This window comes from Rattus norvegicus, chromosome 2 (assembly GCF_036323735.1).
Source record: "Rattus norvegicus strain BN/NHsdMcwi chromosome 2, GRCr8, whole genome shotgun sequence".
NCBI lineage: Eukaryota > Metazoa > Chordata > Mammalia > Rodentia > Muridae > Rattus > Rattus norvegicus.
The window spans coordinates 79,202,746-79,226,737 of NC_086020.1; the positions used below are offsets into that span (position 1 = coordinate 79,202,746).

At 40.7% G+C, this 23,992-nt stretch overlaps 1 protein-coding gene across 2 annotated transcripts in view; it reads right to left on the reverse strand.

Moving 5' to 3' along the window:
* Nucleotides 1-23,992, reverse strand: part of Fbxl7 (F-box and leucine-rich repeat protein 7) — a 369,462-nt gene that overhangs the window by 332,510 nt on the left and 12,960 nt on the right. Inside the window, exon 1 of one of the 2 annotated variants that reach the window (XM_039102576.1) lies at nucleotides 15,066-15,135. The exons of the other annotated variant lie outside the window; for it this stretch is intronic. The gene's annotated coding sequence lies outside the window, so the exon portion shown is untranslated. Of the gene's footprint in view, nucleotides 1-15,065; nucleotides 15,136-23,992 lie in introns of those variants that run through there. 2 annotated transcript variants of the gene reach the window in all.

Genomic DNA, 23,992 nt, shown 5'->3' on the forward strand with positions numbered 1-23,992 from the left:
TAGGATCTAGCAAGCATGATAGACTTGGAGGAAACAAATTCACATTACTGAGTGAAGGAAACGAATTTGAATGTCTCTAAAATCTGATTCCAATCAGATGCTAATCTGGGACAAGCAAAATAATGTGGAGACAGGAAAACAATCAGAAGCTGTGATGGCTAGAAAAGGGGGACAAAATGACTATCCAGTCCACAGTAGATTTGTGTGGCAGTGAAATTTTCTACATGATTCTACAAGGGTGGATGTATATCACTGTGTCATATCCAAACCCATACAATGTACCACAGCAAGAATGACTCCTAGTCTAAACCATGAACTCTGGGGGTAACACCGTGTCAGTGTGTGCACGCTAGCTCTAAGAAACGTTCCACTTTGGTAATAGCTGGGAAGGCCAGGCAGATACACAGCATTTGGAAAGTAGAAAGCGCTTCATGATCATTTTTGCTACGGGCTTCAAATTGGTATGAAAATAGAGTATGTTTAAGAGAAAAAGGAAAACAAAAGAAACTGGGCTACTCTGTCTTGAAGTGACTAGGAATATTTTAATTAACTTCTGAGAAGTGTCTTCTTCCTTTCTGTGTCTATGATTTAAAAGACAGTGAATTTCTTAGCACAAGAAGTAGCCCACGTCTGGAAATAATCCCCTATTCTTTCTGCATTCTTTATCATCTCACAATTATGCACACAGGGAAGTAATTACATGTTAATTCTGCCATGCTGCACTATGAAACTCTTGACCTCTGGTTCCTGCTGTGTGCTGTAATACCAGCTCAAGGAAGACTACCAAAGCCCGGAGCAACTGCGGTCCAACAGTGATGAGGCGGTTTCTCTGGCACTCTGAGTTTCTCTGACATGATCTCTGGTCTCCATGGGACAGAAGCCTAGCCTGCAGTGTGGACATGCTAAAAACTTTAAAGGAGTGGGACAGATATAGCTCAGTAGCAGACTACACCAAAAAAAAAATATGAGTGCCTAGAGAAGTGTTAAGTTACTGTGGCTGTTGCCCTTGACAAAGATTAGCGCGGTTCTCTTAGATCCTGATTAGTTCCCATGAAGGTGAACAAGTATCAAAAGAACAAGCCTAGCCCCTATGTCTCTTCTGCTCCTGGATTGCCACTTAGTCCTCCTTCTAACACTACATCATAGGGTGTTATAAAGCATATTGTAAGGGCCCTTACCCAAGCCAAGCCCCACTGGTGCCATACTCCCAAGTCAATAATACAAGTAACATCTTTCCTTGACAAATTGCCATCCACTGAGTAATGTGTTATAGTAACAGAAAATGATTAATATGAAGAGGTAGTCAACTACATCACGCTGAACACAGAGTCAGCAAAGTGAACTCAGTCGTACATGGTTTGACCTTACTAACAATAATAAACAGCTCGTTTATCACTGAGCACGTACCAAGCACTGTGCTAACATTTTATACCCAGAATGTCATATCATCAAGGATGTCTATAATATTTTTACTAAAACCACCTCCATTTCATACTTAAAGGCATTAAAGTTTAGTGTAACCAAAGATCAAATGTTTAACTTGTGCCCAAAGTAACAACTTTCTCTCAAGGTGACACCACTGTAGAGTAACTGCATAAAGATTCATGTGAATTAAATCTGATATAGCCAATGTTCTGGAAAACCAGGAGAGGGAGAGGGAAATGATAATTTATAATGGTTAATTTAGTTCTAGGTACACAGCAGGCTCAGTGAAACTATGACTAAATTGAATGTATAATCGAAGAAAATTGCGTTAAATGAGGTAAAATCTTGAGTGTGATATTTACAAAACTGAGATGAAAATTACAAGAAATCACTCAGAATAAGTAAGATTTATTCAGACATGACCACCTCGGCTTCCCACAAGCCCTCATCTGGCCCTATGCAATGTTTCTTCATCCCAGCAAAACATCCCACACCATAGCTTCAAACAGGTCTTCCCCCAGACAGCTTACCCCATCAGGGTTCCATTAACAAATGTTTGAGTTCCATTTTTATGTCAATGGGAAGTCTCATTGTCACCCTAAAGGAATAGTTTTATCAAGAAGTATTTACTTTCATGATTTTTTTTGAATTGTGAAAAGTGTAATTGAAACTCATTACCCAGATGGCCCTGTTTAAATTCATTAAGTCTGAAAACAAAACAAAGATAGATGAGTATAGAAATTAGACTTATGGGGAGGAGAGGCAGGATTGATGGGAGCAGGAAGGAGACAGGGGAGGGTGAAGGTTGAGAGCACCTGCAATTCAATGTGTACATGCATGAAAATGTCAAATAACAAATTTAGTTTTTTAAAAAATGAAATTGCAAAATATCTGGCTCATACCTCCAAATTTAGGGACTGCTAGCAATAGACTTTTCTAATTTATATTTTAATTCCTATTCTCTTTGTACTTACTATACTACATTTATTATAAACTTTACCTGCTTCCTGATTGGCTGCTAAAAGAAAATCAAAGAATTCAGAATGGTCTACCTGGTAAACAAGGCATTATCCCGGGCTAGGAAGATGGCTCAATGGTTACAACCTTGCCATGAAAGCAGTAACTGTAAAGTTGAGACTTCAGATGTCCAGAGTCCACATAAATCCTAGGGGGCCAGAATGTCTTGCCTATAATTCTGTAACTGCACAGCTAAGGACAGAGATTGCCATTGAAACTTGGCCAGCCAGACTAGCCAAACTGGTGGGTGAGCTCTGGTTTCAATTGAAAGATCCTCCCTCAACATATAACATGGAAAGCAATTGTGGGAGACTATTCCTGCAACATATATACACACCACACACATACATACATTAAAATAGAGCATTGTCATTGCTGAGTTCAAGTGACAGGATTGAGAGCTCTGGCTTTGCTTCACCAATATAACCAGGCAAGTTCATTGTAATACTCAGATTTATGATTAATGTTTGATTCACTTTGGGAGAGCTAATACTTGCCATTAGTGATGTGAATGTTATATTCTTTATTGGTGACTCCTTTAGCAGGCTTAGGAGAGATTTGTTGGCCTATCAAAGCGTGGTGACTTTCCCTGGTTGTCTGCATTCTGCACAGGTCATCGGAAAACACTGGAGAAACATGACCATGAGGACAATACTTTTTCCAAGTGATTCCTTCTGAATCACTACATCATGGTTTTATAGACTTGCAACACCTCTATTTCCTGGAAAAAAATCTGGAAGCTCTAGTCAAGGAAGATGTAATATCAACTAAATAAGACTAAATAAAAAATGTTCAGTGAATGAAATCCTATATCCATTAATAGACACGTAAGCTTTCCTTATTAATCCATTCAGCAACTATTTATTGATTCTCAGTGGATGCCAGGCAAGAAGAGATCGTATGACCTCATAGTTTCTTATTTGTCTTCACATACGAAGAAAGAATGTTAGCAATACAGTTTGTACAGCTCGAGGTAAATAAGAGAGCTGGTGGCCCCATAAGCCCCATATATCTGCTAAAATACATAGAAAAGCTTCAATGAAAGTGGCTTCAACTAATACATATTAATTTTCCTGCTGTAAGAATGAAGACGAGAACTTGCTGACATTTGTTCAGCTATTCAAGGTTCTTTTGTCTTATTTCTCCTTCTCCAGTGTGTTGGTTTTCACCAAAAGGGCATTACATAATGCAAGATGTCAGCTATGACTCCACTATCAAAAGCCCAGAAAGTCAGTTTTGTCAGAACCCCAAGAGATATCAATATGCAATTTCTCCACCAAGGCAGACAGAGGAGTCTGGCAAACTGTTTAGCTTGGCAGGTTACCACACTGGTGTGAGTTTCTATTAGCACGATGATAGAGAGACGGCTGACACAGGCATCTGATAATATCTGTAATCCCATCTGTGAAATGAATATAATTCAACATACTGAATGCAAACAAGGAGAAGGAAACTGAGGCTAGAGAAGAAAGGCAACGTGAATCACGGACAAAGGCAATATTCCCTAAAACATAATATTTCAAAAAAATAAATAAAATAAATACAAACCACCACCAACAACAGCAGCAACAAAAAAAAAGAAAAAAGAAAAAACAATCAAGTGAAAACACTCACTTAGATTTCACTACTCACAAAAGCCAATATATAGAACCAACCAAAATGTTCTCCAAAGAATTAAAGATCTTTTAACGTGTGTGTGTGTGTGTGTGTGTGTGTGTGTGTGTGTGTGTGACAGAGAGACAGAGAGACAGCGTTCAATCTTTGAAAGAGTCCAGTGTTGCTATATGACAGCATGAATGACATATGTGAAGTAAAATGAGTTTGGTGCAGTCAGCCGAGGCACATGTGGAATCTGCAAGGAAATGAATGTCACAGAGGCAAGGTAGAAGGGCAGCTACAGAAGTGGGAGGTGGGGAGGATATGAAGATCTTAGACCAAGGATATACTATCAGTGTACGCTGGACTATCAAGAGGTCTGTTGTACAGTGGCTGTAGTGAATCACAATGTCATATACACTTTATGAGATGATTAATTTCAAACACTTGCTCCCAAACCATGCAATCATGTTGATTAGTTCAATTTTGTTATTCCATTATGTATACATATTTTAAAACATCACAGCACAGCCCATTGATGTAGGCAGTCTAACTGGCCAAGTAAATACGACTATCAGCTTTAGGGAGGAAATCCACAGCCTTCAAGCACCAGTGCTTTGTATTGGAGAACTAATCTCAAGAAGGAGAAAGAAACCAGGTCATAGGTCAGAAGAGTTCCACCAGATTCCCCGGAACTGAGACTGAAGAAAGTCTGTGGGTTGGCCGCCTGAGTAAATGAGCAGAGAATAAAGTCTGCTCTATGAAGAAAACTCTCTTGTAGGTGAGCAATGAGGAATAAGGCTGGTCTCTAATACTTCCTGCCAATGTCTGCCATGAATCTATGTTCACATGTGAACAGAAGAAGCAGAAGGGCCATGATCCTTTAGCATGGAAAGGGTAATCTCTTAGTAGGTTGTATGTGACAAAGTCTGGTTCCTTGCAATGCCAAAATTACATGATGCTTCTTTATAATATATTCCAGAGGCCCACGTATATAAACCATATAATATGAAGAAAACGGATTAAAGTATTCACAGTGATAATCATGGAATGGTGAAATTATGCACATTGTAATTTTATCCTTTTACATATCCATGCCCCAACCCAAAAATGTTTACACTAATTTAAAAAGTAATTGTTAGAGTGTTTACTTATATTTATTTATATAAGGTTAGTGTGTGTTTGCTAAGTGCCTGCAGAGGCCAGAAAAGGGTACTGGGTCTCCTAAAGCTGGAGTTAGATGTGGTTGTGCTGGGAACCAAACTCAGGTCTTCTGAAAGAGCAGCAAGTCCTCTTACCTACCAAGCCATTTTTTCCAGCCCCTTTTTCCAGCCCCAGCAATAAATATTTCTGAATGCTTAAGCAAAAATAAAACTCTCTTTAAAGTAAAGGTAGAAATTTCGTCTACATATACCCCAGAAGTTGGGGGTAGGTAATTCTCTTGTCTTTAAAAAGCACATTGACTTTAATTTCTAGTGAGTTTAATTTTAAAATTATTATGATATTATAACATAATTTCTGGCTTCTGCTACTTTGGAGGAAACATTTTATCATTTGTTTTAATGACAGTATAAAATACTGAATTTTCTCCTTGCTTTGATACATTGAGCAGTTTTCAGTTAATTTAGAATGTAGTACTTGAAAATAATAATCAAATGTAGACCAATGAAGAGATATAATAACCCTAGTATACATTATATTACTGATGATAGCTTATTTGCCAAGAATTTCATCTTGCTTTCCGGTTACTTTAAGCTCAAGGCCATTTAGGACAAAAATAACTGAAAATGGAGAAAAACAAAACCTTTTTTTTTCATAACTTTTTTACTCACACTAAGGCCAGTCTGAAAGTATAAATTCCCAGGAATCAAGGTCAACAAGCCAACTGAACCACTTCGATGGGAAAAGTTGCCAAGACTGAGCCTTGCTCCACACAGCCATGAGAGAAGGGCATTCCTTGTGAAATACGTGGGGGAATGGTGGTGCAAGCCCAGCATCTTAAGCACTCCAGGAAGTTTACAACAGCCTAGAGGACTTTCTAGGAAGGCTAAAATCCTTCTTTGGCATGGGTGATCCTCTGAGGCACTGGAGAGCAACTGGTTGTACTCTGAATAATCTGCAACGCAGTATAAACTTTTATGCCCTGTTCTCTCATCTAGATTTGATTATGAGGCTTCCCATTCCCCAGAACAACACACTCACAGTCTCCTCATTTGGTTGGAGTTTGAATTTATTCAGGAATGTGCCTCTTCTCTCAGTGGATTTTCCTTTTTAAACAGGCTTTCTCTAGTGAAAACCAAGCTCCTGCTCAGTTCTTTGACAGACCTGGTCTGGTTTGAATAAAGTCCCTAACTGGTCTGAAATTCTGACAGGAGATCCTCTCTGCTTCATGCTGATTGAGGAGCTTCTTACTCATCCCTCCCAGGACTTTATGTTAACCACAACTTTAGGGTGACCAAAAGATGACTCTGCAATTCTTGGTGCCACAAGCAGGAGTCTGCTTTTCTCCACAGACAAGATGAATGTGAACAGAGTATGTAGTGTGGAACCTTCAGGACCAGTTTTCCATGTGAAATGAATAGCCTATGTGGGCTGTTCTTATACCCCGTACCCAGGAGAAGGTACCAGCTCACCAATCTTGCAATTATAGTGCACATGGACCTTAGTCAGTCAGATCTGCCCTCCTCATCACCCACTGTCTGTAGCTGCCCATCTTCTCTACTGAGCAATTCCCTCTGACCCTCCATAACTTAAAGACCAAGATGTCCCAGAAGACCCCTCTCTCTCTCTCTCTCTCTCTCTCTCTCTCTCTCTCTCTCTCTCTCTCTCTCTCTGTGTGTGTATCTCTCTCTGTCTCTCTCTCTCTGTCTCTCTCTCTCTCTCTCACACACACACACACACACACACACACAAACACACACACACACACACACCAGCATTGCACATGACCTCATTCCCAGCTTTCCTCCCCACTGTGGGGATGTTCAACAAGCACATGGAATGCTACCTTTCATCTCAGTGGCAATGTCACATACTTGACTGTGCCATATATGTTTATGCCTGTGTGTGTGCTCAACTTCACAAAACACTGAGTTCTTAACCAACAGAAAACATATAATCTAAGGCTGTTATGTTACTTCGAGTCATCTCTGCAAATGAGAGACTGTTCATTTTCAAGGCAAATCAGGGGTGCTAGAAAGCTGGAATCTCTAAAATGGAATCCAGGTTGCCAAAACTAACACAGTTCAAACATTTCCTTCTATGGTGCTCTGTGTACTCTAACATCTGAGTGCCCTGATTTTATTGTTCTTTCTTGCTTCTATTATACAATAGACCTTTGGGCCAACGGTGAATGTACACAGGGCTGTGTACATGTATATATGTGCACACACACAAACACACACACACACACACACACACACACACACACACACTGATGTAAAATAAACCAACCATACCATGAAGCTTGAAAACTGGGCTAACATACAATTGAACAACACAACACTGGTTCTGAGTGTAGGTGGGTGAACATCTCCAGTTTTTATATCCTAATGGGAAGACACAAGCACAGGACTAGGGCACTTTGTAGAGGGTAGTGCCATCTATATTACCATGATGAAAAAAAGGCATTTGCTGGTTAATTTTAAACAGACAAGGTGAGACTCATCATTAGTACCTATAGCAGTCTCTGCTTAGCTATTTTAAGGATCCACCTGTTCTAGTTAGTTTCTTCTCTGTTGCTGTGATAACACACTCTGATGTAAAGCAACTTAAGAAGAAAAGCTTTCTTTAGCCAGAATTCACCAATGAGAAAATTCTGAGCAAGAACTCAAGGAAGAAGCATAAAGCCAAAGACACATGCTCCACTATGTTCATAGCAGCCTTATTTATAATAGCCAGAAGCTGGAAAGAACACAGATGCCCTTCAACAGAGAAATGGATGCAAAAAATGTGGTACATTTACACAATGGAGTACTCCTCAGCTATCAAAACAATGACTTCATGAAATTCATAGGCAAGTGGAATGAAGTAGAAAATATCATCCTGAGTGAGGTTACTCAATCACAGAAAAATACACTAGGTATGCACTCATTGATAAATGGAAAATAGCCAAAAAACTCGAATTACCCAAAGTGCAATCCACAGAACACAGGAAGCTCAAGAAGGATGACCAAAATGCAGATGTTCCTACTCCTTCTTAAAAGGGGGAAAATATCCATAGGAGGGGATATGGAAGCAAAGTTTAGAGCAGCAACTCAAGGAATGGCCATTCAGAGCCTGAACCACATGTGGCATATATATATATATATATATATCCACCAAAACTAGACAAGATTGATGAAGCTAGAAAATGCACACTGAAAGGGACTGGATATAGATGTTCCCTGAGAGACATCCAGAGCATGTCCAATACAGAGGTCAATGCTAGCAGCAAACCACTGAACTGAGAACAGGACCCCCTTGGGGGAATTAGAGGAAGTATTAAAAGAGTTGAAGGAGCTTGCAACCCCATATTAACAACAATGCCAACCAACCACAGCTTCCAGGGACCAAACCACTACCAAAAGACTATACATGGACTGACCCAGGGCTCCAACTGCATATGTAGCAGAGAATAGCCTGTTGGGGCACCAGTGGAAGGGGAAGCCCTTGCTCCTGCCAAGGTTTGACCCCTGGTACAGGGGAATATTGGGGGGCAGTAAGGGAGATGTATAGGGGGAATACCTGTATGGGGGAGTGGAAGGGGAGGGAATGGGGGCTTATGGACAGGAAACTGGGAAAGGGAATAGCGTTTGGAATGTAAGTAAAGAAATATATCTAATATATCTTCCTGGCTCCCTGGCTTCCTCCCTGCCTAGCTCTCCGGCTCACACTTACCTAGATTTCTAATACCACCCAGGCTGACGTGACTAGGAGTGACTCTGCCTGCGCATAGTCACCATTAGCAATGAAGACACAGTCACAGGTCAATTTGATTAAGATGCTTCTTCAACTGAGGTCTCCTCTTCCAAGGTGACATACATTATGTCAAGCAGAAAATAAAATTTGACCAACAGTCACACCCTCAAGATGGGAAAAATCCAGGATAGCTGTTTTTTCCTATAGATTATTTATATATGTACATATATATAAAACCAAAACAGTGTAAAAAATTGACAACCATGATAAAAGTACAATTATAACAATATACTGTGATAAATGACTAGTACCACAACTCTTACACTTTGAGGTTATCATTGAGTTAAACAAGGTGTCCTAGTTAGGGTTTTACTACTGTGAACAGACACCATGACCAAGGAAACTCTTATAAGGACAACATTTAATTGGAGCTGGCTTACAGGTTCAGAGGTCCATTCTCATCAAGACAGGAAGCATGGCAATGTCCAGGCAGGCATGGTGCAGGCAGACTGAGAGTTCTACATCTTTCTGAAGGCTGCTAGTGGCAGTTAGGGTAAGGGTCTTAATCCAAGCCCACAGGGGCATACCTATTCCAACAAGTCCACATGTCCTAATAGTGCCACTTCCTAGACCAAGAATATACAAACCATTACACAGGGATACTTAAATACAAGCAGGATGATATTGCAAAAGTGAATTAAAACTGAGACACCAGGCCTGAAGAGACAGCTCAATGGTCAAGACTGGTTAACCAGGATTCAGTTCCCAGCACCTATATAAAGCCCCCAAACTGCCTATGATTTCAGCTACAGGGGATGTGACGCCATCTTCCAGCCTTTGAGGATGACTACATGCATATATGAAAACTCATGCAAGTACATTCACATAAAAATAGTGAATACATATATTACAAGAAAGGAAGGAAGGAGTAAGGAAAGGAAACAGACATGACTGCTACAGATAAGAACAGTAGGCGTAATGGGCAAGCAAACACTCACGTCCCAAGCTGGATAGAGCAGGGCAGTGCAAAACACCATCATATTGCTGAGAAGACAACATGGCTTAAATTCTTCATAGAGTTAGGAAGAGCAATTTGCAAATTCATTTGGAATAATAAAAAACTCAAGATAGTGAAAATATCCTCAACACTTACCAAGTAAGTAAAAGAACTTCTAGGAGAATCATCATTCCTGACCTCAAGCAGTATTACAGTGTAATAGTGAGAAAAACTGTACGGTATTGGTATACAGACAGGCAGGTAGATCAATGGAGTAGAATGGAAGACCCAGAAATGAACCCACACAGCTATGGTCACTTGATCTTTGACAAAAGAGCTAAAACCATACAGCAGTATAAAGATAACATTTGCAACAAATGGTGCTGGTTCAACTGGAGGGCAGCACGTAGAAGAATGCAAATCTATCCATTCTTATTGCCCTGTGCAAAACTCAAGTCCAAGTAGATCAAGGACCTCCACATCAAACCAGATACATTCAAACTAATAGAAGAAAAAGTGGGAAAGAGCCTCGAACACATGGGCACTGGGGAAATTTTCCTGAACAAAACACCAATGGCTTAAGCTCTAAGATCAAGAATCGACAAATGGGATCTCATAAAATTGCAAAGTTTCTGTAAGGCAAAGGACACTGTCATTAGGACAAAATGGAAACCAACAGACTGGAAAAAGACCTTTACCAATCCCACATCCTATAGAGGGCTAATATCCAATATATACAAAGAACTTAAGAAGTTAGACTCCAGAGAGTCAAATTAAAAAATGTGGTACAGAGCTAAACAAAATATCCTCAGCTGAGGAATATAGAATGGCTAAGAAGTACCTAAAGAAATGCTCAACACCCTCAGTCATCAGGGAAATGCAAATCAAAACAGCCCTGAGATTCCACCTCACACCAGTCAGAATGGCTAAGATCAAAACTCAGGTGACAACAAATGCTGGTAAGGATGTGGAGAAAGAGGAACACTCCTCCATTGTCTGGAAATCAGTCTGGAGGTTCCTCAGAAAAATGGACATAGTACTATCCTGAGGACCCAGCTATACCTCTCCTGGGCATATACCCAAATGATGCCCCAACATACAACAAGGACACATGCTCCACTATGTTCATAGCAGCCTTATTTATAATAGCCAGAAGCTGGAAAGAACCCAGATGCCCTTCACTAGAGGAATGGACCAAGAAAATGTGGTACATCTACACAATGGAGTACTACTCAGCTATCAAAAACAATGACTTTATGAAATTCGTAGGCAAATGGATAGAACTAGAAAATATCTTCCTGAGTGATGTAACCCAATTACAGAAAAACACACATTGTGTGCACTCACTGATGAGTGGATATTAGCTCAAAAGCTCGAATTACCCAAGATAAAATCCATAGACCACATGAAGCTCAAAAAGAAGGATGACCAAAATTCAGATGCTTTAGTCCTTCTTAAAAGGACAAAAATATTCATAGGAAGAGATAAGGAGACAAAATTATTCATATGAGGAGATAAGGAGACAAAATTTGGAGCAGAGACTGTAGGAACGGCCATTCAGAGCCTGCCGCACCTGGGGATCCAGTCCTTATACATACAGCCACTGTCTTAGTCTGGGTTTCTATTCCTGCACAAACATCATGACCAAAAAACAAGTTGGAAAGGAAAGGGTTTATTAGCTCACTTCCATGTTGCTGTTTCATCACCAAAGGAAGTCAGGGCTGGAACTCAAGCAAGTCAGTGGCCTTGGGTTCTATAAGAAAGCAAGCTGAGCAAGCCAGGAGAAACAAGCCAGTAAGTACCATCCCTCCATGGCCTCTGCATCAGCTCCTGCTTCCTTACCTGCTTGAGTTCCTGTCCTGACTTCCTTTGGTGATGAACAGCAGTGTGGAAGTGTAAGCTGAATAAACCCTTTCCTCCCCAGCTGGCTTCTTGGTCATGATGTTTGTGTAGGAATAGGAATCCTGTTTAAGACAGCCACCAAACCCAGACAATATTGCTGATATTAAAAAAGTGCATGCTGACAGGGGCCTGATATAGCTGTCTCCTGAGAGGCTCAGCCAGAGCGCGACAAATACAGAAGCAAAATACTAGCAGCAAATCAGTGAACTGAGAACAGGGTCCCCATGGGAGGAGTTAGAGAAAGGATTGAAAGCACTGAAGGGGCTTACAACCCCATAAGAACAACACCAACCAACCAGAGCTCCCAGGGACTACTAATCTACCACATGGGACAGACCCATGGCTCCAGCTACATATGTAGCAGAGGATGGCCTTGTTTGGGCACCAATGGGTGGAGAAGCCCTTGGTCCTGCCAAGGCTGGACCCCACCTCCCCAGTGTAGGGGAATGTCAGGACAGGGAGATAGGAAGCGGTGGGTGGATGGATGTGGAAAAGAGGATAACATTTGAAATGTAAATAAAACATATCCAAAAAAAATTTAAAAACTTACAAGTCATTGCCAAATCTGACAACAGATACTTCTAATGCTACTACGGTTTTAGTGAAGCTGAGATTGCAGGTTCAAGGCCAGTCTTAGGGGCTACACAGTAAGCTCAAAGCCAGCTGATCAACTCATTGAGACTTTCTGCCAGAAACTAAAAAACAGACAGGCAGGCAACCAAGCAGACACAGAGACAATGAGGACTAAAGATACATCTCACTGGTAGGTTGGTTACCGAGCATACACTAGGTTCTGGTGGTTCGGTACCCAGTCTCACATTTAAAACATAAAATTATGTCCTGCTTAGTTATGAAACTGTCCATTTAGTATTTCCACATCATATTTAAACATTTGTAACTGAAGCCTTATAAGGAGATAAAGGAGGACTATTATACGGAAAAGGAAAAGGAGTTAAGATAGGTGCTTCTGTACTACTCTCTGTATATTTCCATACAAGACGAGTCAACAGGGATAAATATGGCAGCTGACTTGCAGTGATTAGAGAGTGCCCAGAATTTCCAATCCACTGTATGAATCTCCAAACTATTAAAACGAAAACATCAAACAAGCAAACAAAAACAAAGAAAACCCTGAAACAGCCAGAGGGACATAGATAGTATCCTAAAAGTATAGGAAAGGACTTTTTGAATTAAAACTCTAATGGCCCAGGAATTAAGACAGTTGACAAACAGGACAATCTGTTCACTTCACAGAACTAAAAATCGGTAAAATGAATGAAGCACTCAAGTCAATGAAGAGGAAGCCCAGATGTACAGAGTGGGAGAGGATCTTTGCCAGTTATACTGCTAATAAATGATTAATATCCATAATATATAAAGAGCTCGATAAACAAATTGTCCAGAAAACAACAACAAAAAAAGTCCAATTAAGAATGAGCTAGAAATCTGAACAGAGTTCTCAAAATAATGAATAACAACAGCTAAGAAATTGCTCAAGAAGCGTTCAACATCCTTAGGACATTGGGAAATTCACATTAAAAATGTTTTCTAAGTTCATTTTCTCCCAGTCAGAATAGACAAGACAGATCAAGACAGACAGACAGACAGACAGACAGACAGACAGACAGACGGATGGATGGATGGATGGATGGATGGACATGGCCTAGACAAAAATTAGATAGACAGACAAACAAATTCTGGAGAGGATGTGGAGGAAGTGGAACCCTCATTTTTTGTCAGTAGGATTGTAAACTGGTATAAACACTGTGGAAGTTAGTGTAGCAAAGTCTACTAGATAGATGCTAATAGATCTAGGGTCTGAACCAGGTTATATATAACAACTGTGGTTAAAATGTAAAATACCATGAATTTGAAAAGGACACAGGAGGAAAGGAGGGAGGAGAAGGATAGAGGAAGTGATATAAGTATAGCATTCACATATGAATTTATCAAGAAGCAAGTTTTTAATCTGTTCATATGATAGATACTCTAACACTTTGAAAATGGGAAAACTGAAGCAAAAAGGGGTTCTTCTGGCTCAAGATCATCCAGTTTATAAAAGCTAGAGTCACAATTCAGGCTGTGCAATTACAGGTACATTTATGAAGGAGTATTTCTTTAACACCCTGAACATGAAATTCAGTGCTACATATGTGTTACAGACTCTGGGAGCTGATACAATCACCAGTGTGGGTCCCTGGCCCTTCCATGGGGCTGAGATGCTCATGCCTCCTCTGAATAAGACAGAACATATGTTACAAAGTAATTTGAAATAGACAGATAAATGGAGACAAGTAGTTGGTTATTTACACTATAGTTCACTCACCTATGATAAATCCTACAGTCTAACAAACCATTTGAAGACATGAAATCTATTAGCAACAATAAGAAAAAGAAGGAAATTACTGACCCAAGTAGTTAATGTAACTGTGTGACTTACTGCTCCAAGCTATCACTAAGGGATAAAACCATTAGCTCCACCAAGCATATACCGACACTTAATACAAGAGCTAGGTTTGTATTAAGAGAGAGAGAGGCGGCGGCAGCATGTAGCCAGGAAATTACACACATGCAAATACCCACAGATAACATCTTGATGCAAAAGAGAAAACAAAGCATTAAATATAATTGTGCTAATTTGAAAGGAACATCCTAAGTTTCTCAAGGAGAGATTTATCTGTTCATTACAAAAATGAGCCCTTCGGCCTCCCAAGAATAAAGTGTCATTTACTCTCACAAATGGACCATAAAATCCTCTCCATTTGGCTCCCTTCGTCAGGCTGACTTCTTAGAGTAGTAAGAATGCCGATGCTTTCAAGCCTCAAACCTATCTAATGCCAGAAAGCAATCAGGAGTCTTAGCCCATGGCTCCACGAGAGAACCAGATCAAGCCCTCCACCCTCCACGCAAAGAGACTACTTAGTGATCTGAAGAGCAAGCCAGATGTATAAAGCATTAGATGATCATTCAAAAAAAAAGAAAAAAGAAAAGAAAAGAAAAAAGAGTGAGCAAGGCAGTCTCTAAATTAACCCCATGTCATCTGTTTAAATATGCAATTTAACTGTGTTCTTCTAACCTGTCACCTGGAATGGCCCATCTCTACATTGATTATCTGCTTATTTATAAGAAAGCATGCTAGTATCCCCCTAACCCATTCTCTGCCCTTGCAGGAATACTAGGAACTACACGGATCACCAAGAAAAACGCCACACTTCTCAGTGCCACTTACAGCTGGGTCTGGACACAAGATTCTGTGAGGCACGAGGATATATGGGAGCGATGTCTATCCCTATGTCGTCTTTGTCCTTCTAAACTGGAACACAGGTGTGTTGTGACATCATGAGGGACAATGGGCCAAAAAGACATACAAGAACCCAAAGCCCTGTATGACCTACATTGTGAATCACAGAGGAAACCTGGATGCTCTCTCTGCTCCTGGCCAGAATCTGCCTTTTCACAGTGTCTGTAAACAAGCTTACACTTATCCTAATTAATAAATATGAAGTCTACTGGCTGATGTCATTTCTCCCAACTTCAAAAATAATTTCCTGGTGATGCACATATGCTTCTTAGTAGAACAGTCACTTAAGGAGATGGGGCCCTGTGGTGTAAGCATGTCTGAGAACCAAATTTTAATTTCATTTACTTAGAGCTAATTTAAACTTAAGACAGCATGCTTCTAGATTCTTTTTTATCAAACACTTCAGTGTCTAGGATACCTAACATGATTAATGTACAACTATTAGCAAGACCCATTATCATCACAGACTGACCCATCTTTCAAAGTTTAAGTCTTTGTCATCATGTTCCAGGGTAACAGTAGGTCTCAATCCAGAACTTTCTCAAAATAGAGGTAGCAACGGGTCTCAAACTAGGAAGTATTTGTAGATTCGATGCTACTTAATTTTTAATTAAATTATTTTATTTTATGTGCCTGAGTGTTTTGCCTATATATGCATGTGTACCTCCTGTGTGCCTGGTGTCTGTGGGGATCAGAAAAGGACATTAGATCTCCCGGAAATAAAGTTATGGGTGTTTGTGAGCCATCGCGTGTGTTCTGGGAACTGAACTAGTGGCCTCTTTAAGAGCAACAAGAACTCTTAATCGACAAACCAGAGCCCAGCATCATAGGTGTGAATTTTAAGGGAGACAACAGTAGCCATTTGATTGTGAGGCTAACCTTTCACGGCTAAACCATGTCTCTAGCCCTTGCCAGCTGTAGCATTACATGAGTTAGCTGGGACAGGGCTGGGGAACTTGCCCTGAGCAGGGCACAGGGGAGCTGGCAGGCTGACCAACTCAGCTATAACACAGGCCTAGATCCATGGTGTTGAGTTGGCCCACCTCAGCATCTACCTGATCTGTGAACTGCTGGAGCAAGCGAAGGGACAGGGAAGGCTGATCCAAAGAGAGTCCAGGGTAGCAGAAGCCAGAGGCCTAGAAACAGACCAATAACTCAGGGCAATGAACATCTGCAAGCAGAGATGTGTGGACACACTGTCACACCCTGCCTCCACCATGACATGTTGTTGCTTTCATTTGGGTTCTTTTCTTCTTTTCGTTTTTCTTTTCTTTTATTTCTCTTTTATTTATTATTTTCTTTGGGTGGGGGGAGGTTGCAAGGGCAGAGGGTGAATACAAAGGGAGGGGGAAATGAGTGGGATTGGGGTACATAACTTAAAATTCACAAAGAATCAATAAAAAGTTAATATTTTTTAAAACCTGCTGTCTGACAAGGAAGGATGCCTGAAGTTGTTTTGTACTCCAGTACACCGTCTTCCATAAAGTAAAATCCAGCTGACTTTTTGTTGTTGTTGAGAAGAAAAAATGACATAGGCAGAAAGAATTGATCTAAAAAAAATGTTATACCACAAAACAGAGATCCAGGATACTCGAAGCCAATTGAGGGATATCTGGAGCATTTTCTACACAGTGTGGGCACACATCATATACAATTCCACTTTGGACAGGACATTTGTGAAAACACTATAACATTCCAGGAAAACACATATGTTAGGCATGTTCCAATGCCATTGGAAACCGTGCTGGAGACCATGTAACTGAGGCTCTCCGTGTAACTATAAGAAGCAAGTAATCCAAGCTTGGCAGAATGCCCAGAAATCAGAGTCAGAAATCAGAAGCAAACTGCAGAGCGAGAATGACAAACAGAAAATAAAGAGGCAGGCTTGCTGCGATGAGAAGGGAGAGAGGGCAGGCGAGGCCAGGACCGCCATGGGGGAACAAAGGCAGGGCAGAGGGGGTAGCAGGGGCAGAAAGATCACCAGCACCGAGAGAGAAGAAGCAAGACAGTGCCCAGCGTGACCAATGTGTCCACAAGCGTTCTCATTCAAGTTTACATGGTTTTTATCCCAAAGGGAGTTGATTAGTGATCTCAACATATTCAATGTGGTCTCCTCCATTCCAGAAAGTACTTTTAATGCAATAAAAACGCTATTTTCTAGGCCTGTTCAGAGCTCCAGATGAACCTAGATAGCTATACAGCAAAAGTCTCACTCTTAGCATTAAGCACGAAGCAGCATCAATGACTGGGATAGAAGTGCGGCGCCATCGCCCTCCCAGGGCCAGCAGGGAGAAGAGGAGAAGAGATGCATTCTTTCCTGCGAACTTCGACTTTCTTTATCCTCATGTTTCATAGAACAGAATCACCACAGCTTGCTGACTTTCGAAATTTAGAGCGGCTCAAAACTTTTTAAACATTTGGGTTCTGCAGCTCAAAGTTACAAGAATAAAAAAAAAAATTTAAAAAGTTTTGGGTCAAGAGATAACGATCCAGAGAGAAGCAAGCTGTGTCCTCACCAAACATAGATAGTGTGGCTAACTCCCAAAGTGAAGCTGCAGTTTATGAATGACACTCAGGTTCAGCATTTCATATGACCAAGGGCTGGGGCACAAGCTGACCCATCTCCTTTGACTGTACTACAAGTTGGCTATATAACACTGCTTCTGAGAACTGCATCATACTGAGCTCTCACCGCCCCTCCCTGAGTTAAGGTGCTGAGAGGATTCAATGAGGATCCTACAGCATCCCGTGTAACAGAGTTTATTCCTTTAACGCCTTCATTTCTGCTCAGTATAACCCTGAAGTTACCGTGACACATTATAACTGTGTGAAAACTTCTGCTTGTGCTTCTGAGGCACAGAAGCCAGCCACATTAGCTGGGCAAGGTGGTGCATGTCCACATCCTTAACTCTCAGGAGGCTGAGGTAGGAGGCCATGATTTCAAGCCAACCTGACCTATATCGGGACGGCCTGACCTAAAGGGTGAGGATCTCTCCCACAAAGAAAAATCTCTTTTTTTTTCTTTTTTTTTTCGGAGCTGGAGACTGAACCCAGGGCCTTGCGCTTGCTAGGCAAGCGCTCTACTACTGAGCTAAATCCCCAACCCCAGAAAAATCTCTTAAACAACAGGATTAAAATAAGTAATTAATTAAGTAGCTGGAATATGATTTGAGTTTCATTTTGATAAAACGCATGTCCTAAGAGAGTTTGTTATGTGTTGGGGTTTTTACACATTTGCTGCTTCAACAAGCTAAAGTCACTCTAAGTAAATATGGATTTGACACGTAAGTCGATCCTATGGTCACTGAAATAGAAACACATACTCCACACAGCCAAAATTCAATAGTATATTCCATGGACATAAAGACTATCAAAGAACAGGGTTTTCCTTACTAACATGAAAAACACTGAACAGTCCACTAACGTACTTTCAAAAGGGCACAGGAAGCTACCAGGAGGTCACATTCCCACAGCACAGGTTCTCCAAATCACACCAATTCTGTACCCCTCTGTATCCCTAGAACATCTATATTTGCCTGCATAAAAGGTGTTACCTTGGCCTTTTCTCAGACTTCTCATGCAATGAGTGCTTGCAAAGGAAAACCCATAGAACCAAACCACATTCTCCTTCTCTTCAACCAAAGGTGACCAGAAGGGGTTCTCCCAGAGAGGCAGAGCTTAGGCAGGAAACTAAGTAAGACTGGAGCACGATAGCTTCTAGCTCAGCAATTTGCTGTTTCCAGAATGAATTCCTACAACTCTTTGGTTCCCTCTCTTGCTTTTCCAAGGTTCTGGCATAAAGCATTCAGAGTCCATCTACTAACTTACTAGACCAAGTCAGAAGTGATAGAAACACAAGGGGAACATTCCGTTATAGTTTCAACTTACCTCCCAACTAGTAGAGCCCCAAGGAGGTTGCCTGTCAGCAGCAGGGTTCACTTTCAAACTCAAGGCCTTTGAATCCTCAGCTGCTTAAGTAGCAGCTCCCTTCCGCAAGATTCCTCTGTGGACTATGGGTTCCTAGAGGACATGTTAGCATTCGATTCCGTGTTGGAACTCAGGGATCATATGTAACAAAACAGTGCTGACATGTGGAAGACTAATAAAGATCCACTAATGAACTGAACAATTCAGGAATTAGCTACTTAGATAAACAAACACCCAAGTGTTTCAATGCTTCATTCAATTCATGAGAAATTCACACCAATCAGAAATGGAAGACGATCCAAGAGCTGCAGGAGTTTTCCAGCCTTCCAAGACCTTCTAGAATCTTCCATGTACTTCTTCCTTTCTGGACAACCAGCCACTGAGTCCTGTCTATTCCCGTGACCCATGCCTCCCTGGCCACTCTAACTCCACTCTGTGCTTTAACTTGACTGGTCTCCCCACCTCCCTCTGGGAATCACTGTGAGGGCCTGGGTGGGGGTCCTTGATTATCACTCCTGCCTCCCATGCAGATTCAAAACAAAGATACTAGTAAGAGTACCAGTTGGGAAGGAAAATACGACTTTTGGTTTCTGTTAATTCTAAGAGGAAGACTGTGGCTTCAAGGCTGATGTGAAGTGGCTAACAATGAACCCAGGGGTCAGGCACCATGGGGCAGCATTGTCAGAAAATGGACAGAAGTGCTTCCCGGGTGTAGTTCCATCCCAAATAGATAAAGCTGAAATACTGACCCACTGTACTCAAAGTCATCAATCAGGCAAGTACTCCAATCTGGGAATTAAATTGATGATGAATCTTTCTCATGTGGAAGGAAACAAACAGTGGACATACGTCCCCATTACCTGTAATCTGCCTGCTTCTCTAACAATACTTCTGAGTGATGCAAAGCTGCTCTTATTACATATTGGCCACTTGCTCTGTTGCCATTCACCTGTCTTTACATTGTTTTTGATCACATAAATCTGTCTAACCCTCCAGTAACCTTCTCTTTCCCTTGTAGCCAACATACAGGTTCCTGCTCTGTTGCTGGGCCTAATGTTGCCCCTTACTTCCTTCCCAACCAAGCCTGGAAAACCACTGCTGGACACCCCCATACTCAACTCAAATATTAAGTCCTTGAGAACATTCACAGCTTGTGGTCTCACAGTCAGGCTTGAGTCTTCCATGGCATGTGCCCATTCTGTACAAACGAACACACCCCAACATTTCTCAATGTTTTTCCAAAGTAAGGAGTCAAGTGTTAGAAAGAGAAAGCTAAGGGATCTTAAGGGAGATCTCATAAGAAACAAACATTTAACTGAACCCAGTGTGACTAGGTCACAATGGGAAATCACACAGGAAATACAGTATGACAGAGGGAGGGTCTAGAAAAACAAAACAAGTGTTTATCAAACACTATTTCCCTTGCTTAGCCAGGAAACTCTGGAGGAAGAAGGAAAGGCATCCTGAAAGAAGACCAAAGAACCAACCTGGCTATGGAATACAATCCAAACAGCCTTGAGGACAAGGTAAAAACTGATTTAACTTATAAATTGTAGGAGTTGAGGAATGTCTCTAAAGCTTTGGGGTGATGTAAAGAATGGGTCTTTGCAGTAGCAATACTAATAAGCTAATAATTTTTTCCAATTAATTCTAAATTTCTCTGTGTCACAGTGACTCTAAGCACAAAATAATTTGATAATCTCTGTGGGGTATTATTTGAGCATAATAAAATGACTAATGAATGAGAATGATCATAAGACTACATATTAATTTAGAAAAATAGAAATAATACATATTAATTTAGAAAAATACAAATATATTTCATCTTGCATGTTTTGTCTGCCTAATGAATCTGTACTTGCCATTGGTCCCTCATATAACAAGTATTAAATAAATTCCCAATTCTCTTAATGACCAGGAATGTAAAATGTTGATTTCAGGCAGTAACAACCTTGGCCATCTGCTCCTTCAGTAACTTTCCCTGACTGTTCTACTACTAGCTATGGTGTGCTCCATAGATCAGCCTTCAGAGAATAGTACATGACCACCAAAAGGGATCCACTCAGGAGTTTCCAAGGTGTCTGCTTTCAACAAACGGATGACACAGATGATGGCCTCTAGTCCTGCCTGCTGTTAGTTCTGAGACAACAGCAAAAAGGTCTATACAGATTCTAAGAAGGTTCCTCAAAATGCAAGGGTATTGGCTTGTTTGGGTCCTTTGCCAGTTAGCAAAGGCCACTGGTCAAGACAATTTAGTGTACAGAGCTTGACTTCATGATCAAGAAAACGAAAGAATTAGACACAGACCCAAGAAAAAAGCTAACACATGCCTCTTCACTATAAGCTAGATTCCTCTTTAAGGAAAGCCAGACTGTCCAGAAATAAGTTATTCCATGCTAGCACCTGGTTGAGTGCAGCCCCAGAAAAACCTTTTTTCACATCCTATTTTCTTCATAATTATATATTTTTGAGATTATAAAATAATTATATTGTTTTCTCCTTCTACATTTTTCCTACAACCCCTCCCAAGTCACACACATAAGCACCCATGGTCTCTATTCAAAAATGGTAGTTATACATGTAGATAGATAGATAGATAGATAGATAGATAGATAGATAGATAGATAGATAGATAGATAGATAGATATAGATAGATATAGGCACAGGTATATAAATATATATTCCTAAATATATAAGTACTGTATACTTAGTCTGTAAAATGTTACTTGCTTGTCTTTGATGTCTTATGTTAAGTCCTCAGTAAACAATTTCCAAGGTGACTGGAACGCAGATGGTTTATTGGGAAGTTCCTTGACAAAGGTACTTAGAAGAAGCAGGAGGAAAATGTAGATTGGACAAAGGAAGAAGCTAAGCTTTGATACAGTCACAAGGTATGGTTTAGTCACTTCTCTGAAGAAGTAGGTACCTAAGATTATCTTGCAAGATGGTTCCAAAATGTAACATCACCTCAGTTAGTCAACAGTTATTATGACTATGAGCGACTGGAGATCAACACCCTGTGAGGGCATGTAACCATGCCAGCTCCAAGGGATGTGGACAAACAACGAGGGAAGGGACCATTAACCTCAAAAGCAATGAAAAGAAGAACAAATGGGAGCATAGCGAGGGAAAGAGAAAAAGATGAGACGGAAACAGCAGGGCCTGGAACATTTATCTCAGCATGCTGAAGTCTGACCATCTGTGTGACCCTGTCATGTCTGTTCAGTGTCTTTGGGATACAACTCTTTCATGTAGCCTGTTCTGACTTACTGTCAGTCCTGAGACACGCAGGAGCCTGTCCATATTTCATTGATGACTATTGTCTGATCTCTTCCATCATCTCTTGTCATCTCATGGCCTTCATCTACCATAAAGGCAAAAGACATAGGAAATCTCCAGTGGCATTTGAAATCTACCCTCATTAACTATGCAGGCCCATTTTCTTTCATAGCAGAAAATTCCCCGTCTCCATACTGCAGAGGGTACTCAGCAGGCCCATGATTAAATGAGATTTGCAAGCAGCAACATGGGGACTTAGACATTTACAACGAATACGATTATTCACGTACTTGTATCTTTATTACCCAAGCTCCCCCTTGTGAGGTAATTTTCCTTATTGGAAGTAAGGCAATCTCAAGCAAAGCACTTAAAAATTATCCTTTTCCTGTTTTTATTAGCTGGTATCAAAGAAATGACTATTTGAAGCACAACCAACAGGAGGGAATTGGTTTTTTATTGCTCAGTTCACATTGTTACAGCTTTAGAAGTAGAGGAAAGACTCCCCAAGGAAATACTGTCCCTCTAAACACACTTTCAGAGTAATCAACAGGAGAAGTCTCTCAAAGAGACGGAAACCGAGAAAAATACTAAAACATAATTAAATAAGCAACGTGTATGAAAAATAAAACTTGAGATAGAAGCTGTTCAAGAAAAAATTACATGTTGCTTGAAATTTCTTTTCAGAATAATATGCAGAATATGCACTATCCCAAGGGGGATATGTCATTCTTTCTGATCAATTTAACAGCAGCTAATCTTTAAAATCAAAACCCAAGGGATGAGTAAGCTCAGTGGATAAAGGTGTTCCCTGCCAAGCCTGAAACCTACCTGAGTTTGGCTCCCAGAACCCACATGGTAGGGAGAGAAAGCCAACTCCAGCAGGTCGTTCACCTCCATGCATACAAAGTAGCACATGAACATGTATGCACATGAATAAGTAAATGTAAAAAGAATTCTTTTAATCAAACTCTGAGAGGGCTAGGGTAGTGGATTAGAGAATAAAGTACTTGCTATGGAAGTCTCCAGAGCAGAGTTTGACTCCCCAGCTCACATGTAAATACCAGAGGAACATGGTGCCCCATCTGTAATTATAGGCAAAGCATAGTAAACAGAAACATAGAGAAAGCTGGCTGGATAGATTAGCCAATAGATGAGCTCTGAGCTCAGAGGAGATATCCTGCCTTAAGAGAGCTAGCTACTGAAGGAAATGCCAAAGTCAACTTCTAACCCCCATACATGTGCAAACACTCATACTTACACATACATGGGCATCCATACATAAACAAGCATACACAATTGCGTGTTCATACATCAGCAAAAGGTAAAATAAAATACAATGGAAACAAGAATGACCATTAAACAGCCCCTAGGAATATAGATGAATGTGTATAGCAGCACTTCAAGAAGAAAGAAAGCAAGCTGTTTGCAAAATGTGTAGGAAAGACATACAGACACATGAGATTAGGAATATGTGCATATCCACACATATAACAGATACTACCATCTCCACTTCTTTCCTCCATTGACACGTAATAGTGTGACTAGCAAGAGGAGGATTTCTTAGAAACCATTCCCATCGCCACAGATGCAAGACACAACCTTTATAGTTTGTAAAAATTAGAAGCAAAAAAAGCAAAACCCCATGAGGG